This window comes from Ctenocephalides felis, unplaced genomic scaffold (assembly GCF_003426905.1).
Source record: "Ctenocephalides felis isolate EL2017-DRISC unplaced genomic scaffold, ASM342690v1 CF-g0.4_SCAFFOLD_01604, whole genome shotgun sequence".
NCBI lineage: Eukaryota > Metazoa > Arthropoda > Insecta > Siphonaptera > Pulicidae > Ctenocephalides > Ctenocephalides felis.
In genome coordinates this window covers 38897870-38920108 of record NW_020537758.1, presented here as the reverse complement: position 1 = coordinate 38920108, position 22239 = coordinate 38897870, and the positions used below count along the sequence as shown (strand labels likewise).

General features: G+C 27.6%; 1 protein-coding gene across 2 annotated transcripts in view; it reads right to left on the bottom strand.

Moving 5' to 3' along the window:
* Window positions 1-22239, bottom strand: part of LOC113372421 (insulin gene enhancer protein ISL-2-like) — a 291133-nt gene that overhangs the window by 71326 nt on the left and 197568 nt on the right. The window lies entirely within an intron of this gene.

Below are 22239 nucleotides of genomic sequence, written 5' to 3'. Positions count from 1 at the left end.
TCATTCTCTCAGTAATCCATTCAAATTCTCATTAAAAGCATGTTGTCTAATTCATTTAAATTCTATTGTAGAACTAGCAGTGCGATAATTGCCATTAACTTGTACAGTGCATATAAATTGCAAGACGCAATAAGCGAACAAGCGGACGTGGAACAAGATTATAGCCAGAGCTTTGGAATAACAATTGCAGATTAAATGGGAGTAGTTACCCATTTATAATTGTATCTATTTCCATTTCACTCTAAATACGACGAATAATATTATAGAACTTATTGAAAACTAATGGGACGAATATCAACTATTTTACTTAAATGAAACTTAAATGAAAAAAATGAACATACTGCATTCACCAACGTAGACGTTGCAGAACGTCAAATATTCATCTAAGACAAGGATCAGTGGAGTTATTTAAAGCAGCTATTTTATAATTGATTTAGAATGACTACTGCTATTCCATAATTGACAATTAACTATATATCAATTAACTATAATTGATATCATACGCTAAATAAGTCCACTTGTTAAAGATTGATAGATTGAAAGACTAATTTCAATAAAAAAATAAAACATACGAGAATGTACTCGCATCGTGGCTTAAGATTTGTACAATTTACTAATATAAATACCATCTTTTGCATCTGATAGAAAACTTTTCATTTAGATAAGTACAAAAAGTACGTTTGCAGTTTGAAAAATTAAAAAAAAATCATAAAGTGTCGCCAGAATCTTGGACTAATCACAAAGTTAGTTGTTATTAGACCTTAGGTAAGTCAACTTGTTGAGGATTGATGAACTGAAAAAATAATTCCAATCCAAAACTGAGACATCATGTATTCGCATCAAAAGCGACTGTTGTTACTCTATGCACGATGACTTCAAAACACATTGCGTATTGGACTTCATAAGGAACCTGAATAAGGAAAACTGAATAACTGCAACTATTTGCATTATAAAATGATCATCTTGTTTCATTTTTCGTAGTTTCAGTATTTCTTCTAGTATTAGTTGTTTTAGTGTTCCTCCTGGCGTTATCTCCAGCAGCTTCTGTACTAGCTTCAGAAATCTTTAATTTGAGCCAATCCTCGTAGAGAGTTAACAGTGTGCTTGTAATGCTTTTATTAGAACATAATCATAATTGATAGATATACATATCAAAGTTAAAACATATTATCCTCGATGTTTGATCCACCCACTCGTCGCAAATATATTTGCAACGATTTAGCCATTATAAAACGTACAGTTATAATTAGAGGCCCCCAATTAGCATAAAACTAAGACTGTAATACGATTATCTATAGTTCCATGCTACGCCCAGCGTCATCCGTATTGAAACGCTAATTGCTAATTATAATTAACAAAATAAAGTAATAAACTCAGAGTTTAAGTACTTCAGTAATTGCTTGAGCAAAATCTCCGTGTATAATCGAGATATGTGAAATCACCGGATATTTTTTTCGTCGACTTTCTCAAATTATCTGCAATTAAGTAATTAAAGGCAAGATTATGATACGGTTTTTATAATGCATGCAATAAAAAAGATTCGTGACATATTTTTCATACAACCAAATGAATCAACGCAGGTATTAAAGAACTTTGGATATCCAAAACAATTATGCAAAATTTGAGAGGCGCGATCAGACGTAGTCAAATTAAATCCTAAATCGTTAACAAAAAGGGTTTTGGGAAAAATATAGATAAAATCAATATTTCTACAAAATATTTTCAATATCATTTAGCATTCCAAAAATTAAGTACTCTGAAGTGCTCTACGAGATTAGTAACACTAAATTGGGAAAAACTCCTGGTATTGATGCCATCACATTTGGACTAATAAAACACCTTCCTGATAAAGATAAGATATTTTTAACTATATTATTTAATACTATAATACGGTTGAAGTATTTTTCTTCATCGTGGAAATTGGCAAAACTAATCTTAATTCTCAAGCCTGGAAAAAATCCTATTGATGCAGTTTCCTATCGGCCCAAAACTTTTTGTAAAAGTTATTTACAAAAGAATCATTAATATTTTAGAAGATGATAATTTTCTGCCAAAACATCAATTTGGGTTCATTAGACAACACTCAACGATAGAACAAATACATAAAGTTATTGATTCCATTTATAAAGCTTTTCACTTCAAAAAATATTGTTCAGCTCTTTTTCTTGACATCAGTCAGGCTTTTGATAAAGTTTGGCATAACGGCCTGTTGTACAAATTAAAGAAGAATTTACCATACAACTATTATCTCCTCCTGTGTGATAGAAGGTTCTTCATCAGTTTCAACGATGCTTCAAATATTTCTTCCGGAGTTCCCCAAGGTAGTGTTCTTGGTCATTTTGAATAACTTTTAAGGTTTTTAAAATAGTAAATTACAGTTCATATGTACTAATCAAACGAAGAAAAGGCATTTGTTTGATATGCATATATTCTCTAGTTAGAAAAAATCTCTAGAAAAACAATCTTTAACGTCAATCAAATTTGTAATAAAAATGATAGAGTCCCTTATTTTTTTATAAAGAATGTAAAGACTAAAGATATTTTGTATACTAACTTGCAATATGATGATTAAATTATGTTGCTATTCAAACTAATTCATTAAAAAAACATTTTGCAAATTTTTGTATTTGCAGCTGATTCATAGACATAGTATGGTCATGTTGCTCGATTTTCCACCAGTCATAGGAAGAAAAAACCAATTCAATCAACCAAAAAACCATTCAATAGATAACAGTTTGCTGAAACAGTGACTAAATTTTTAATCGTATTTTAATTAAGTTATAGTCATTGGTTTATTATAAACATTATCAATTACACTAATTATTTATATAACTTTGTCACAAAAGAAAAATCAATTTTTAGAGATAATATGTTTACTGCATAAAATGTTATGTGGTAGGAGATAAAATTATTATAAAAATTGTTCCAAAGTTTCTCTCAAATTGGGTAATGCATATCCTTAATCTCATTCCATTAATAATTTTAATTCTCAATGTGGGTGCAATACCCACGATTTAACTCAGCTCGTCCGGCCGGCATTTCCAATGATTTTTACATTATAGAGGTGAAGCAATTGTCTCGACCTTAACAATCTTGTTTACTGACATAGAATTAGATGCCGTGCTGGGTCTGTTGGTTTTCTTGTCTTCTTCTTCCCCTTTCACGATTTAATTCGTTATTTATTTTAATGCTTTTACGATCCAATTAGAGATGTTAACAGACACAAACGTGCATTTTCCGACTGATGAAATCGGTTCAAAATAGTCGGTATATTTAGAAATCCTTGACAAAAATATCAATAGAACGAATGGTTTCTAATCTTTCTTGGTTTTTGCCTCTATAAGTGATCAGTTTTTACAAACCCCTGATGCATCAGTATTTTTCCAGACCTAATCAGTGCTTACATGTGCTTAATCATTCAGCGTCTAAAACCTACAAACATATTTTTGAAGTAATATAATATATATAAATATATATATATATATATATATATATATATATATATATATATATATAATTTTGATTATTTTATTAGTATCGATATTGAACCCACAATTAGCTTAGTTGATTGGGGACCCCAAATCGAGGTCATAATTGAAACTGCAATTATAAATAAATCCTGGCGCGGTTAATTTTTTTAGACCTAAAGAAAATGTGTGAATATTTATTATGTTGAATGTAACATTTACGCAGTCGGCAGATTAATTAAATGTTTTTCTACCTATTAATTCATTTTTCTCCACATTTCTTAACAAGGTATAAATTAATGTATTCAAGAAATTAATTGAAATAACTAATGAATCTCAATTCATAATTTGTATATGTTTATACAATGTTTATACAAAACCTTGAAAATTTGTATTATAATGCCGTCGTTGGGTACTTTGTATAATTGGAGTTATTAGCAAACTTTAATTTCTAATTAGAAAAGTGGTGTATGATGATATATGTATATACATATATATTGTAGATGTTTAAATTTGATGTTAAAATGTATGATTAATTTCTTGGAGGGCGTAACATCAAGTAAAAAATAAAGTAAAGATTTTTAAAACATCTTCATTTTTTCATGGAAAAATCTTAAACATCACTGTAATCATTTTCTTATTACTATCATAAATATCTGTATGTAAGTAGATGTGTATATATATGTGTGTGTATATGTATATAGATATAAATATACAAGTTATGAATTAACAAACAATATTATAAAACTGTATAAAGCCGATTGGCGTATAAATAAATAAATAAATAAATAAATAAATAAAGATAAAAATGTTTAAGAATCATTATCTTGAAAATTTACCAATCCATGCAATTCTAATGAGATTCTTATTTGGAGTTATTGAGCAATTCTTAATTTGGATTGCTATCAAGTTTCAAGTAGTTACTAATTGCGAGTATAAAATGTATTGAAATCAACAAAAATGATTTTGTAATGAAAAACAATTTAGCAATCTTTAGTATTAGTATTGATTAATTAGCTTTAAAAAATTAATTATCATTTAGAGAGATCTTATAATAAGAGTCTCATGAAAAATACAAATAAATTAATAATTACTTATATCAAGTACTACATTAAAGATTGTGAGTTAAAATGCATAAGAAAAACGTACGATTAGTAGTATATTATGTTACTATTTCATGACAGAAATAGTACAAAAAGAAAATAATAAAATATTAATGAGTATTATAATACTCATTACTTATTTTATTTAAGTAATATATTACTTAAATAAATAAATATATAACATAATTAAGATTGTTCATACTGATTACTAAGATATCATTAGTTAGTGATACTAAGATAATATTAGTCCATAGGGTCCAATAAGAACAACAACAAAAATAGCTTAAACTATTGGGATAATCTCTATTTTTAGTAATTTTGTAAATTTTTTTGATAAAATAATCAATTGGAGATAAACCTGGTTGTTGTAAAATTCAGATTTTGTTTTGCATGATCAAATATTAGTTTATATTATAATGAATTATCCCTAGCAATAATCATACCGATGAGTAGTTACTCAATATACGTAAACAAAATAATAACATTAGAATTTGAATTCTATTCCTGCAGAGGATACATTAGGTATCTTCATTCTATATTGAAATGATAATATTTTAGCAAGTTTTTATAATAAAAATTTATCTATTAAAATCACATGCATCTAACCCCATCGATTAATCATGTTGTAATGGCTAAAACTGTATAGTCTAGTTCTCTTTTAATTACATGCCAGAATCTCATTACAATTAATATATAAAAGGCAAGTGTAATTATCCATGCATTATGTATAATTCAATGTATGCACACGATGGGTTGGTTGGTTGGTTGGTTGGTTGCATACACGTGTACCTGTAGGTAGGTAGGTAATGGGTTTTTGGAATACAATACTTAGAAGCTCACAGATAGAGGGCTTAGCGTTCGCAAAAAGCACTTTAGCTAAATTGGCTGCCGATGTCATGACTAGCTAATGAGTTCGCGCCGGGTCACTTGACAGGTAATTAGGTTGCGCGTTACATATATTAGAAATCTTGTTAGATACGCGACGGATACTTTTAATAAATATATATGCAGATTCGAAACCAGGAGAAACGATATTGTTATTATCGTATTAAAAATTACCTGTTCGAGCGATATTTCGAATTACCAAACTGGTTTTTGCAACTGGTACATACCAACTTTGACACGTTCATCAAGTAAGAAATTGTACGATGTCGCAGAAGAATTTGTGCGGTTTGGACTAAGCGTCGTAACAACTTGGAGTAAAAATTCCTGCTTTCAAGAATATCAAGAAGACAATTGAAAAACTTGAAGATATGCACAAGTTATGAAATAAGTCGAGAAATCCTTTAATTTTTTTTGTCAATTTTACTACTGATAATATTTTGGTTATTATGCTATGATCCTTAAGTACTTAGATTTTTTGTTAATATTATTTGGCTTATTATTTTACGATCGATGAGTCCCTCATTTGTTTGTCAAATCTGCTTCTCAATCTATGATATATAAGTTCTTTTGTCAATTTGACTACTCATGTTATTTTGTTTATTATTCTATGATCGTAAATCCATTATTTTTTGTCAGTTTCACTACTCATATGATTTTGCTTGTTATGCTGTAATCGACAAATCCATAATTTTTTTGGCGATTTTACCACTCACATTATTTTTTTTATTATTATATGATCGGCAAATCCATTATTCTTTTTATCAATTTTACAATTCATGTTATTTTGCTTATTATGTTATGATTACAAAAAATAAATGCAATTGAAGTAATTGCAGAACTATAATAATAACGCAGTGAAAAAGATTATTATTATTTTGCTTTTTCAATTTTTAGAAAGAATAATGTAAATTAAAATATAGTAAAACTGAGTAAAATATCTACTAGACAGATACCTTTATAAATTTTAGTATTACTTTTGATTTTGAGATTTCAGTATTCATTATTATATATAAATTTATATATATATATATATATATATATATATATATATATATATATAAACATTGCATCATTAAAATCGTTAAATTATTTCATAATTTGAGAATAATTTACATAATGTTTATATTTGTACCACAAACTTATAAACTGCATTTTACAACACCTCAAAATTTAAAATTATAGAACACACCAAATAGATAAAGAAGCATGAACACACCATGCATTTTGGCAAGCTTGTTAAATAATGCTTATAATATAATACATCCTGAAATTTCTAAATCAGAATTCTATTTTCTTTAGTTAAGCTTATATTGCTATGGCACACACATAATTGGTCCTCAGATTTTCAGGTAACATTTCAATTTCAATTTTCAAAAATACTCATAAAGTTTTAATTCTAAAAGGTCATGAATACCCATAATTCGAACCATACAAATATTCAATTCAAAAAAATATATATTATTAATCTAGATACAATAAAATTGCAATCGCATGAACTAGGTTAAGAGACTGTCTGCCAAAAAATGTCTTATGCCAGTTTTTGTTGACATTCTCCAATTTTTTAAAAATAGTATAAATTGGAAATTTGAGATGAGCGTAGTTCATACTGAAGAAAAGTCTTTAAAAAAGACTTTGAAAATAATTCAATAAAATCGGTCTAGTAGAAGTTGAGGATTTAAATGTTGCACGTTGGTAAATTATGTAAGTACAAAAAAATCGCGTTATAGTTTCGCAGAGAAAGGGAATTGATGATTATTATATTGTGGTCATTCAGCTATATCTTCAAAAATAATTAAAATTTTGAAAAATATTTTTGTACCCATATCCGTGAATAAATAAACTTTGATAACATGCAAAAAAGTAAAATCGAATCTTTGAAAATTATGGACCAGAATGCCCAAATTATAACGTTCATGAAAGATATATGTCAGTATTATTTCCAATATTTTGCTAAACCACTGTCTTGTAATAAAGCAAATGCATGGAAAGTATTTCTCTGTGTGCTACAAAAGCATAAATTACCAAAAATCAAAAGAAAATATTATCAACAGAAGTTCATCACAGATAATATACAATAACAAACCATGAAAATCTTTCCAACAACCTTGCTATATTATTTTTTTCTACCAATCAACGATTTTAATTATTCATTCAACATGAATTTACTTCACATACAATCAAAACAAATAATTCATTTCGCCGCTTTTGCGTTTCGTTAGACAGCATAGCAGACATTCAGCAATCGATGTTAATTAGTAATTAGTTGATATACACTCGGAATTTGCCTAAAGCCGAATGGGAAAACAGAAGCGTTTTGGCACATAAACACTGACATGAATTATCCTTGTATCTCCGGCGAGCAATTAGCGAATATAATTGATATGTGCGTACTTAAAATAGCTCTTACTCAGCTTTTCAAGTTTATGAACATTGCGCATATGTGCCGAACAAATAAGCGAATTTGTATAATTATGCGCTCAGGGGGGCTGCGAAACATAGTAGATAACTATTATATAAGTACTTCTAATATACAAAATTTATCTGCAAATAAATCAAAATTTCTAGTGTTTGCTATTGGCTATTGAAATAGACAATCATAACTAGGTATATACACACTTCTTGAAATCTAAAATCTTACACAGTATGAAATTTACAATTGATATAAGGATTTTGTCTTTGGATCGATTCGTGGCACGCACATAAAAAATCTGAAAAGTTTAATAAAAATTGAATTCTTGATTAGAAATTATATATTTCTATTAGAATTAGAATTAAGTAGAATTTGAAAATAGTTAATTCGAAATAAATTATAATTAAAATCCTTTATTTGAATTTGAATCAAATTAAAAATAAGAAGATTGCAAGAAAAGATTAGAATTGGAGAAGATCAGAATTAAGTTGAGTTGAATTTGAATAAAAAATTAGAAGTAAGAAGAAAATAATAAGATCAGATTTAGAAGAAAAAAAGAAGAATGAAGAAATCAGTTAAAAGAACATTAAAACAGAATAGGATATGAATAAAGAAGATAGTTAGAATATATTTAAGCAATATAGTGCAGAATATATAAAGATGATAGAATAATAAAATGTTATATTGTACTATATAAAAAGAAAGTGTTGACATTTTGATTTTTATTCAAAATATATGATTTATGCATGAACATTATATAAATTAAAAAGCCAGTTTGCTCGTTTTAAATATGTATGTAAAGGAGCAGCGTCATATAAGAAGCAGAAGCCACGATCTTTGACTTTGATATGTTTTACTTTTCATCAATAATTATTGATAAATTGACTAATTTTCATTACTATTTTAATAAATGTGAATAGGTTAGGGTGAGGTACAAAGATATAATTTGATTTCGAGCAATTATATTGCGAAAACTAATCACACCAAACAAACAACTATTTGACTATGTTCTGTAAAATTCACAGCCATTATAGAAAAATGTTATTTTTTGCTGTTTTCAAAAATTAGGGCGGGAAACAATGATACAATTTTGAGTAATTATGTTGTGAAAACAAAACCAATTACATCACAATAAATAACACACATATCAAACAAACAACTATTTGAAAATATTCAGTAAAATTCGCAGCTAATTTGTCACTGTAGAAATATGTTGTTTTCTGTTTTAAACAAATTGTCACCTGGTCCTTTTGACCCCATAGGGGGAGTAAAATGAGATGGCCAGGGGGCAAACAGGTTTAATGTTTATTTTCAATTTTAAAGGGATTACAAAATAATAGCTATATTATTCAACTAATGCAAAATATAAATTTCATATGTATATTTTTTATAGAGATAATACTGTATATAACCTTGATCTAGTATTTCTTCGTAAAACTGTATCGACAGATTTAGAAAAACAATTTATAAAATTTGTCTTCTGTAAATAGGCATTTTTCAAATTAATTTAATTTTATTTACTAATTTTTATTGTTTACACCTTTGCCAGGGTGCAGGTCCAGTTGGTATTTTTTACTCCGCCCACGTATAAGCTTTTAGAGGGGTTATATAAAAAGCTGCTGAATCTAACTTATAAAACACATCTTATAAAACAATTAGATAAAAATACATCTTATAAAACAATTAAATAACGTATGCATCAAAATTATATTAAAGTCTTATAAACTAAACAACAGTGCTCACAACGAAAAAAACTAACAACGAAAAAAAACTAATAACGAAAGGAAATTCTTTTGTTATGAATTTTCAAACATTGCCTTTTATCTCCTGAAAGTTACATAGTAATAATCAAGGTGATGGCTGGTTGTTCATCTATGTCCCTCTACATTCAAATATTGTTGTTAAAAAATTCTTAGTCTGTTTGTGCAAGTGTTACTTTCACATTTTATTATATGTCAATTAAAAAAATATTTATAAATTATATTTAAAAAAATTCAAAAATATTTTACATGTGGACAAAAATTTGTTAATGGAAGATTTACATCAATATTACAATTATATCTGATTGGAGAGCCGTGCCGATGCTAAAAGCCGTATCCAGTCCAGAATCGCTTTAACTGCCTTAATTAATCATTTAATTAATTGCGCTGCGTTTGTTTGCTCCAGCATTATCAGAAACGGAATGAAAAGTACACAATTTGTATATCTCGTTATAATTTAAATTTCTGTACACAATAGCAATACAAGAACGTTAATGAAATAATTTGTGCCACGGAGTTGGTACTAGTTCCTGGAAAAACTAAAGAGTAGTAATAGACACATAAAATTTGAGATTTGTAATAAAAATAAAACAGAAGACTAAGAAGTTTATATACACACGTAGATGTGAAAATAATAAAAATGAATGCCAAATTAAAAAAAAAAACATTTTGATTTTTTCTCTATCTATAAATAAGCTACTTATAAAATTACTGATTAAGTATTATTTATTGCGTATCAAATTTCCAACAACGAAGTCCTACACTTTGATAGTATTTGTATAAGCCCATAAAATCTAATTAATAATATTTCTACGCCATAAATTTAAAATTATATATTTCATTAGATATTTGAACAAACAGACTAGAATCATCCATTAAACTAATTATGCGTAATGCATAATTAAAACGCAGCATCAGTTGAAATTCGATATGACGTTAAACAAAGCTAAAATGAGCTCATACAAATAATAATTAAATATTGTAATAAAACATTAATTATATGTAACGCATATATTGATTGCCTTCATAACGATAATATACACAGAAGAGTATATTAATTAGTGATATAATTTATAATTATAATTTAATGCCATATGCGTTATTGTACTACGGACGCGGATAAGTACAAACGAGATATCAAAGGATTCATTTGTATATGAATACTTTAATGAATGGCAAATTAATTATTTCGAATGTAATAATTAGGTTTTGGATATTACGAAATGTGTTGCCATCAAAAATAATAAATAAACCATTGTGAAACCTGAAAGAAATTTAAGAGACGAACCATGCCAAGTGTTACTTACTAAGCAGAGATTATGTTAATGTATAATATTAATTTTAATTTGTTGATTTTTGTAAAAGTTTCTATGTTATTTTCAAGTCCATAATATTAAATCTAATTTTAATTATCTACTAAAATATGCATCTTTTATTCATAATCAATTGATATATTTGTGTAAATATATTAGTTTTTACAACAAGAGTTAGCCAGGTTTTTCATGAAAGCTTCATACGGGACGTCAAAATCTTTGAGGAAAGAAAAGGAAACCTGCATTGTATCCTTGTATCCAATTGCTTCGAAAATATATTAAAAAAATTAAAGAAATGCTACAAAATGATATGCAGAAAAAAGTAAGGTAATTGAACTTGAAGATCGAAGGTGAACCATAAACGAAATTTAAAATACTATACACGTGGTAAACAAATCTTTGAAATCTTTGAAGAAAAAAGAAGGAAAACTGCATTGGATCTGATTGCCTCGTAAGTATAATATAATAATTTAAAGAAATGATATGCAGAAAAAAATGAAGGTAGTTGAACCTGAAGATGAAAGGTGATCCATAAACAAAATTTAAACCACTATACACGAAGTAAAGAAATTTTTGAAATCTTCTAAGAAAGAAAAGGAAAACTGCATTGGATCCTTGTATCTAATTGTCTTGTGTATTTAATAAATTATTTTAAAGAAATGCTACAAAATGATATGCTGAAAAATTTTAAGGTTTTAAGAAGTTTAAAATAGTATATACTAGGTAAAGAAAGTAAAAAATGAAGTTGTCTCATGATGAGCAAATCTTGAAGACAATAATATTCATTAATGATAACAATTTATTTATAATAAACAAAACGTATAATAGTGCAAACATACATAATTTTCAAAGCGGCAACAATTTTTTTTCTTTATAAAATTCCTACGAAATATTTTGGAATAATAATTATTATCAGCTCGAGAAGAGTATAATTCAAAATTTTTATAACACTTATTTAACTTTTATTTTTTTTCTGAATATATTCATATATGTATATGAAGCAGTGATAAATTTTTTGAGAAACATACGTCCATGTTTCTCAAGAAACTTTCTGGAAATGGCTCGCACAGTATTAAGTCCATGGACCTCTTTTTGGCCAAAGCGGGTTTTATATATATATATATATATATATATATATATATATATTTCATTGCTCAGTTGCTCAGTTTCGTTCCATTCCATCTATCACAATTATATTTAATGGTGTGTCCAAAACTTACCAGGCGCTTACTGTCAGCGCGTTTCATATAATCAGCGCATCGCGCTCGAATCTGAAAGCTGCGAGCTTTTGAAAGCTGCGAGAGCTTTATTACTGTACTCGCGCTTTTCGTCCCGTACAAAGAGTGAGCTTTCATCGAAGAAATGCGATGGAAATAGAGAGTGTTGTTTTACCGGACGGGACGGACGATCCTTTCCGTACGAATCCATTAGTATTAATTAAAAATCATAATGAGCCAACAATAATTACTTAGAAGAATAATAATGGACTTCAGGAATGCTGATAATGAATGAAATACACACACACACACACACACATATATATATATATATATATATATATATATATATATTTGTGAATGAAAGAATCATATGTTTGATTTTACTGGAACTTCATTGGATTATCTACATGGAAGATCGAATTTTAGAAACCTTAATTTATAATACTTTCATTATCAATAATTAAAGCAATAACAGTTAGTTTCAGCTATTCTATATTACCAACAAACCATAAATCTAATTATTGCATTAAAATTATCATCACAACACTCTGTGAACAAATTTATGCAATTCAAATGTATTATTTTCACATAACTGCGCGTTCACGCAATAACATACTTCATATATTTTATTCATTTATAACTAATTAGCTTCTGAATAGCTTCTATTTGTGTTAATTATTTATTAACCTGCACAAAGACAAAGTCTCGTGGGTTTCTAGAACGAATGTCTCAACAGAGAATCCTCTGCTTTATATAGCAATTTCTATTTTAAACAACTTTTCAAAGCCTACATGCGCACCTAATTAGAGTTCTGAATGTTGCATTGCACATTCATGCATTATAATAAGAGAGTCAGTGAGCAATAGACTAAAAATATTATTTTGAGAAATTTTCCGTATTCATTAAAGCTACACTACTCTTCTTTTATATAAAAAATTAAACAAAAATACTATTATGTTTCAAGATAAAAATTAGCGCACATATCGTATCATATAGTAGTTTGTACTGTATTAAATGCATCATCGAGTGAAATATCCCACTCAGCACCGCTATATATAAGCGGTGATATATAAGCAATATATATCTAAATATTAAGTTTATTTGAGTAAAATTGTTATTAAAATTGTAATGTTTATTTATTGAGACTCAATATTTAATTTAAAATTTTCATAAAATATGAGTATAAAAATAAAGAGTCGTGACGGTTTGAAATCAAGTATCAGGAAAGATTTATACTTTATTTCTTATTTCAAAAATAATTGTAAATTCCACACACGCTCTCCTTCAATAATATTAGCACAATATAAAAGGCGTGCGTATTAGCATGTGCATAATTATTTATATGGGATAATAACTGCTTTTATATGAGCAACACTTTTTATGCACACCTGTGCATATAGCGCATAATGGCATCAATTTAATCAGCAATCAAGATCTGCTAATTATAGTTTATAGTTCATTACTTGATAATAACCTTTGCAGCAGATATGAATAAATTAGGAACTCTCAGAAAAAATAAAGATATTGTGAAAACAAATTTAACATGTTGTATTGACATATATTTGTTATTACTTATGCTGCTTATAAATAATCTTTACTTGCTTGATGTAAAAAAGAAAGTTTACATATTTAGAGTTTTAAAATCTACTTGAACGCAATTAATCTTAGATTATTTTAGAATTTTTTAGGCATTTTAAAGCAATATATATAGAAAATTGTGTTTAAGAATAAATATTGTAAATATTCTAAATATCGTAGTAAATCTACAAAATTTCTCACGAATAAAATATTTTAGAATATTTTAGGCATTTTAAAGCGATTTATATGGAAAGTTGTGTTTAAGATCAAATATTGTAAATATTCAAAATATCGTAGTAAATCCACATATTTTCTCATAAATAAAATATAATAATTACACACACCTACACTCATATATGAATCAATTTATAAATTTATCCAATCGCTGATATTCCCAACTTAAAATATATTTATTATTTTGTCTTTTCTAATGGGTAAAGCTGCTTGACCAATTATAACTTGGGGTCAATGAAATTAATTTCAAATTTCTCGTATAAAAAAGGTTCACAACTCCAGATGTATATCATTTCCATCCATTGCCAATCTAAATTAGCTGCGAAAACACTGCCTCTTATAATGTATAAAATTATGTGCTTGAAATTTACCGAATTGTTTCCTTACTGTTCTTCACAAAATTGCTTAACGAAAGAAGTTACTAAGTTAAAAAAAATAATGAGTTGTAAATTGATACTAATAAACCTATATCATCTTTTTTAATGAGATATAAATTAATATTAATAAAAATGGTCTATATCATATTTTATCAAGATTGCTCACAATCCTAATGCACCTAATTTTTTTATTAACCTGTTAACCGGGCTTTCTATAATGTAATGTATAGTGTTGTCTCTATAATTTTATATGTTTATATTTTATTGATACCAAATGAATGAAAAACTATAAACTATAAACTATGTATATATAAAGTTAATTAATACTTTTGAAGTACAAAAAAAGATCCACACAAGTACAAGTTTAATAGTGGATCACAAATATCCGCACGTAATTTAAGCAGATAAATTAAAGATATATATATATATATATATATATATATATATATATAGACTATATATAAATATATAAACCAATCCATGACTCCTTATACCAGACACCCCTGCCTGAATGAGATATGGATGTGTATACAATGCTAAATAAAAAATGAAGAAAAAAAATCTAAGACGTCTTTATGAGTCCTGCTATGTTAACAGATTAATGATAAAATATGATAAATATAAACCAAAAAATGATGGCATATCCAGGATCTAACTGCATTGAACTCGATGATCCTGGGTATACCATTATTCATAACTAGCAAAACTACTAACAATTCAAATTGATATACATCGATTCATTTCATCATCATCTAAAAAGTTCACAATCACCAGTATATAAATTTATTATGCATCCCCTATAAAAAAAAGTTGCAAGACAATGCCAATTATTACCGTAATAAAGATCTTTCAAATGATTTTTTACCATCTTTTATCAAGAAAGTTAATAACCCCTGGCGCATCACTTTTCTATCCATCGTCAAACAAAATAAGTTGCACAAACACTGCCAATTATAACGTGCCCGACGAATCGCAACAATGAAGAAAGAGATGGCTCGAGGCCATCCGCAATAAACCCCGAGTTCTAGCAACAAGTAATTATAACCGTACAGTGTGTGCCTTGTGCAGGTTTACATTTAATTAAGAAATAGTTGAATAGGTATGTCGAGATATAATATTAATTTCCAGAAATAATCTAATGGAATAAATTAACGCTCGCGAGTCAGACGTTTACCAAACGATTCTGCTCATTACGGGATGTCATAGGCGGCGTCGAAATGTATTAGGAGTCGCGATGGTGCATTGGTGGTTGTGCGAGAGAGGGATCACAATGATGGAATTAAATTCCTCGTTCACTTTTATCGAAATTGTTGGAGGAAGATGGAAAGGATCGGCTTTTGTACATTGGAATAGAAACTAGTGGTGCATTGCATGCTGTCCTGAGGCAAATTGTTATAATATCCAATTATGAGCACAAATATTAAAAAACAACTTAAACAATATCGATGATAATTTTAGCACAAATTAGAGGTTGAAATCTGCAAAAAGTGGAACAACTTAAAATATAATTGAAGAATTTTAAATTGTCTAAACATGCAGGTAAGGTAGATGGGGGCTTAAAGTTCTGCGGTCTAAAAGGTTCATCACCAATATCCCATTTTTAAGTTTTTAAAACCATTTTAAAGACGAAAGATTTGTAACCAAATGTCCACCTAATTTTTATGAAGTCGCTATCTGATGATAAACTATGTATCAATATTGATAACAACAGTATTTTTTTCGTTGTTAGTTTTTTCTTTGGTTGTCAGCTCTTTTATTTATTATGTGACATATAAATATAATTTTTAAGTATGCATTATTCAATTATTTATTATTTTTTAAGATGTAACGATATTTTTAAGTTTAATTCAACAGTTTTAGGGGCCGTCCAAGTATCATTTGGGGGTTATGGATTTGCTTATTTTGGGTTGACATGGGGGGCAGAGAAGCCTGGATAATGATTACGTCATATGTAGTATTTTTATTTTTTTACCGAATGGCAACCTTACATTGTCTTTGCCAGTACCAAAAATTTAAAATAAGTTTGTTATGTTCGTAAGATTATAATAATTTTGTTACTCTATGTTGAATACCATATCAGTTAATAATTATAACCTAATAATTACAATATTTAAAAAAACAATACATTAATTGCAAAATGTTTACGTAAGCATGGGGGTAGGGGGTAAGAGCTTTGCTTACTTTTGCTGACAAGGGGGATGGGGGGGTAAATAATTGTAATAAATCTGCTTATGTGATACTTGAAAAATCCCTTACCTGTTATAATTTAATCTTTTTAGCTGTTGACTGTATTAAAGAATAGTTGGTATAATTTATGTATTTGTTATAAGCTCTTAGAACACTTGTGATTTGTCACTAAGTTCTATTTGAAGAAGATATATTTATACTTATTTATTACATAAGTTGTTACGCGGACTTTAGTTTTTAAAGTGAACAATTAGTCAAAACATACTCTCCTCTACCCCTCCCCCCGTTGCAACAAGGGTTGCAACTTTCAAGTACAAACTCTCAATGACATGAAGATTGCTGCTTTATGGCCAATACAATAATATGAAAATACTTTCAAACAGTTGTGTTTTATAAAAGCCTATAGTGGTACTATAGTGGTTATAGTAAAAAAATCAACTAAACCTTTACATTGGTAAAAGCGTGAACAATAAGAATATAGTAAAAAAAATGAAATTAATTTAAAAATTAAACAATTTTGCGAGAGATAAATTATATTAATAGTTATTTAATCCCTGCTAGTAAATATTTCTGGCGAAATACCAAGGTTGGATAAGAATGTTTCAAATGATTATTTGATAATGAATTGTATTATTATCCTGAGATAGATATATAAAATCCTAAATATTCACTTTTTCCTTTATGTAATATATTATTGAATAAATAAATCGTTTCAAACAAACAAAACAAGGTTAGATATAGTGGGATCTTGGTAAAAATGTGCCCACTTCAAATTTGTATTTTGCATTGGTTAAAAAATGTTGCTATTGTGTCGAAAAATTGAACATAACATATTGAATTTGTTTGATCATTTGATCATTTTTTTTACCCTGCCTATGAGATAAATGAAAGACAGTATATGAACAGTGTAAGAAACATTTTATAAAAATAGCAAGAAAGATATATTTCTATATTTATCAATCAACTGGGAATTTTATTGAACAATGTTCCTTAGATATTTGTTTCCATAGATGTAATGCGTTATTGGTTTATTTAGTTTAGACAGAATAATTAGTGAAAGTCAAATGGGACCTTTGAGCCTAACCCTACTCGATATTATTTTTTTCATATTTCTTAAATTCTTAAATATTTCAAACTATAGCTGATAACATAATCTGGATGATATTATTATTATACAATAATATTGAATATGTAATCAAATTCTTCGCCACTTTAACTAAAATAATTCATGGTCAAAATTTCATGCAAATGCCAAAATATCAAATTAAAAACGTTTCTGTTTTCTAATTTTTTATATAAATTTCAAAGGCAAGAAGTTCTAAGAGATACACTAGATCAGAGAAAAAACAATCATAAATAAAATGATAGATTGTATTCTGCGTTATTTTATACAGATGTTGCGAAACGGCGCCTGTATAGGGTGGAATCAAATTACTAAATTGCCTCACGAAGCGATATAAAAATCTCGTAACGTATATGGATGCAATGTGTAATATATGTGCTGTACCTTATTGTTAGTGCTTATGTGAAAACAATGAAATGGCAGCGAACAAAGCTAAAAAAGATATATAATATATAATATGCCATTGTTCAATTTTATTGCATCTATAAAACTTAATGTAAAACAGACAATTAATGAAATCGCTTAGGGTTTTGCGGTGCCTAGTATGGCTTTGGCAAGTAATAGAAAATGACTCGATACAATTTGGTTTTCTTTAACTAATCATAAAATTAACAAGTCGTATACCATTTATAACAATATATAAAAAAATACATTTAACTAACAATAAAACAAGTGAGGCAGATTTACCCCTAATGCCCCCAATGATAGTCATATTTTTAGGAGTAAAATTTATCCTGAAATTATGAATTAATCTTAGCTAGATAAAATATTATTTACTAATTAGTACTATTATTATTATATGTGTAATATGAAGCTATTAAATTCTCATCATTTTAATACAGATTTTTTTATTGTTATCGGAAAATATCTGTTTATTTTTTTAATCATCACATAATACTGCCTGTGAACTTGTGTTTCATCAATCTTCTCAAGTATAAATAAGCAACCCATTGACGATTCTTATAAACATGATTCCTGTTCCAACAATTATTTTTATAGACACTAATAATACGAGGACGTGTTTCTGCGGATGCGTTTAAAACGAGTTTTAGAAATAAATTATTTAATTACAGTTTGAAACAAATGCAAAATACAGTCATGTTACTTTCAGAGTGCATTTAATAAGCACATAAATCATCAAGTGGATTGCACAAATTTGATTGTTTTTAAATAAGATCTAAAAATCAAACAAACACTGGAGGTAATCTATTAAAATATTACTTTGCTTCATTTTATTCAATAAAAAATAAATATTCCGACAATTTTAAAATTGTAATTAGAAGTGTTAATAAAAAAAAGTTAATAGAAAAACATCAAATTATAAAAAAATATTTATGCAAAAAATCACTTTCAATTATTTGCTTTAATAAGATATTAGAGATGGTTTCTCAAACACATTCATAAATACAATAGAAAAAAATCAACTTTGAATATAAATATCTACAGACTTTTCTACCCATAAGTCTTCTCTACTTTTACTCTATAAATAAAAATATTGTTAGGTTTTTTTACCTAATAGTCAACAAATACCTACATGCAATTTTCAAATTAAATTATTCAAGTTAAAAATAGTTTGTCAAACTACATATTACATGTAATTAAAGACAATCAATTTTGAAGTAAAATATGAATATGTTCTTCTTTCTATCAGACTTTCCCAATTCATAAAAGTTGTTTATTAAAAATATTTCATTATTCATAAAAACAATATCAAAATGTGAATTGATCAACAAATTAATGTAGGATTTTATCAGAAAAACAACCGATTAACATATATTTTTAAACTAAATTATTTAAATACACTTAGAGATTGTTTCTCACACCTCACATATACATGCAATTAAAGGAAGTTAATTTTAAATATAAATATCGATAGGCTTTTCTACCTGTTAGATTTCCTTAATCCATATTTTTTTATTAAAGAAAAACATATTATAAAACAAAAATTAAATTCTGAAGTAACTAATTTATGAAATTAGTAATACATAAATAAATTGCACTGGTTAAAGATCTTTTGATTCACAATATTACATCCGAAAATATAAAAGCTTGTGATAAAACTTTCAAAAGTTATAAGAGTTTAAATAAAATGTATGTAAAAATGTAGAAAAATATCTAAAAAAGTATATTTTTTTAATTTGTTTAGACTTGCCGAGCACGTAGAAGGTTCAAATAAAAAACCGATGATTGTCATGCGGGCAAGAATAACGATAAAAAACTGCATTTCAATCTTTTTAAAGGTTTCCAAAAAAAAGTTCAAATTAAAGTTGTATCATTAATTAGTAAGTATAACCTCAGGTTGAACTAAATGTTGTATGAGAAGACATTAGGGCAGAGTAGGGCACAAAGGTTCATTTATTTTGAGCAATTATATTGTGAAAACCAAACCAATTATATCACAATAAATAACACATATCACCTAAACAAACAATCTGACTTATAGTTAATTCATCATTGCAAAATATATTTTTCCCTATTATTCAAAAATTTGTCGCTTCGTCCTTTAAACCCGATAGAGAGGTTCGTTTTCAAAGATAAATAACAATTGTTGTGAATTTATACTTAGTCTATTTACATGAAGATTATCATCAGATAATAAAAGCGTTCATATAAATAACTCAAAAATAAATATTAATATATCTATAATAAATTTAAAACGAAGATAATAAGTCGCCCGTAATTGTTTAGAAGCGCGCACGGCCTTAACGAGCGACTCACAAACACATAGAGTGTTCGTGCTTGTCAGAGCTATCCTGAACATAATTGGCTGCCTAATAAACCAGAATCATTATAAATCATGCCAGAGTCCTCATTAATTCGCGTCCCCTTGTATGTGCAATACCGATAGACATACAATCTTTATATATATTGCACAGAGAAGAAATTTCGAAATAATCGGAATTTTATTGAAAATAACATGAGGTGGAGGAAAGTGATAGTTTTTAGAGAAACAATTAAAATTAGTAACCAATATATAATTAAATCACAATCGAAAATGATATTTTGGACACAATTTATCATCATAATAATAATTAGTACTTCGCCATAGAGGACAAAACGTTTCCACATTTGTTTCAATTTAGTTGCTTGTTGCACAGTTTATATCTAACATGATTCTAAACATTGCTCATTTTTTGTATGTATTGATTTACTGTCAATCAAAATATACATTATTTTTTAAGACAATATCCTGGACTTTATGCCTTTAAAAAGTTTATGTTCAATGAAATATTTCCTTTCTTTAACATTTTATTTAGACCGGTCATTTTTTCAATCTTTGAGTAAGAGATTTCTCACTCAATTCGTTCAAGTATTTTTTTTTTGGGTTACCTGCTTATAATTTGAAAATGAATATTAGATTACAATCATATTTGAACATGCACAGATAAATGCATCAATGCCACTTCCCTAATAAGATTCATTGATTTGCTGGTAAGAAGACTACTTCCATTATCTTAAAAACGAGTAAATTATAGATGCTATTTTATACGATATATGCTACTATTCTAAAAATTTATATTCCATATACGATATACTATTTCAAAGTAGAAGGCAAAAAGATGTGTAATTAGTCATCATCTTAAATTCTTACGACATCGCATATAGGCCTTATATAATATTCATAACAGAATATTTTGTTACATTGGTATTTTTTTGGTTCTGATCTCTTTTCTTCAAGTTTTGATATCTGAATATAATTTTTAAGTATACGTTATTAATTTGTTTTATAAGATATATGTTATTTTTTTAAATTTAGATTCAACGGTTTTTCATATAACCTTTACAAAAGCTTACATGTGAGTGAATAGGGCAAACAAAACCTCTAGATTGTGATAGACGTTAACCAATAAAAAACGTAAATTATATTACGAAAGCTGTTTTGCAAAAGATATGTTATATTGATAGTTTTCCCAAACTATGATGATGAATATTTCTGATGAAATACGAGATCAAAGTTATATACGGTGTTAAAAACCGTGTCCATGAAGAATTTTTTCTACATTGGTTAAATAAATTAGCTAAAATTACGCAAAATTTCTTTAAAATTAAAAATCCAGTCATTTAAGCTTAAATTAGGTAAGAATCTCGGAATTCAAGATACCTAGCTGCAAGTCTTTAAATACTTGTACATTAATACCCTAAAGTTGTCTCAAAACCTACATACGGTATTGACACCCACCCATATGTAGGTTTTGAGACAACTTCAGGGTGTCAATATACAAGTATTTAGAGACTTACAGCTGGGTATCTCGAATTCCGAGGTGAAATTAATATAATGACTGGACTAATAAAGCAATGTATCCGTTTGCTTAATAGCTACTCCTTTTTACCCAGCCTATGGGATTGAAAAGACCAGATGACAAATTTTTAGAAAATATTATGAACTCAAAAAAAAAATATATATATTTCTATAATTAGGAATTACCGGGAAATTTCACTGACTATAGTTCGATAGATGTTTGCTTGATACGTGTTATTTATTGTGATGTACTTTATATGGTTAGACAGTATAATTACTAAAAGTAAATTGGACTGGGTGCCTCGCTCTATTACACTACATTTCAAACATTATTATCTCTTT